Here is a 509-nt window from a genome sequence, read left to right on the forward strand (position 1 = left end):
GTAAATAGGTAAGAAACCTATCAACCTTTTATAAAAAATGCTGTGATTTATATTTATTTATTTTTGCAGCCTTGTGATGGAGAATAAAAAAAAATTAAAAAGCAAGATTGAATGATAAAGGAAGTGGAAGTAGCACTAGCCGGCCCTTTCAAGACATATGGACCGAAATGTACGGGATGGTTGACAGAAACAATAGATCACTGTGCACACTGTGTAATGAAATGGTAGTAAGCAGAACGTGGAATGTAAAGAGACATTTTGAAACTAATAATTGTCAGCTCTTGAAAAAAGTATCGATGAAAGGAAGGAATACATTGCTAGGCAGCTACACCTCTATAAAAGTCCACAAATTCCATCATTTAATTTGTAAGATGCTCTACAAATTTAACATCAGCAAGTTACTGTATTGCTCACTCCATAGCTCAGCATGCAAAAACCCTCAGTGACAGAGAATTTGTTAAGGAAACATATCTAAGATGTGCACCAGTTCTATTTCACGATATGAAAAA

This window comes from Myotis davidii, unplaced genomic scaffold (genome assembly GCF_000327345.1).
Source record: "Myotis davidii unplaced genomic scaffold, ASM32734v1 scaffold1445, whole genome shotgun sequence".
Classification (NCBI taxonomy): Eukaryota; Metazoa; Chordata; class Mammalia; order Chiroptera; family Vespertilionidae; genus Myotis; species Myotis davidii.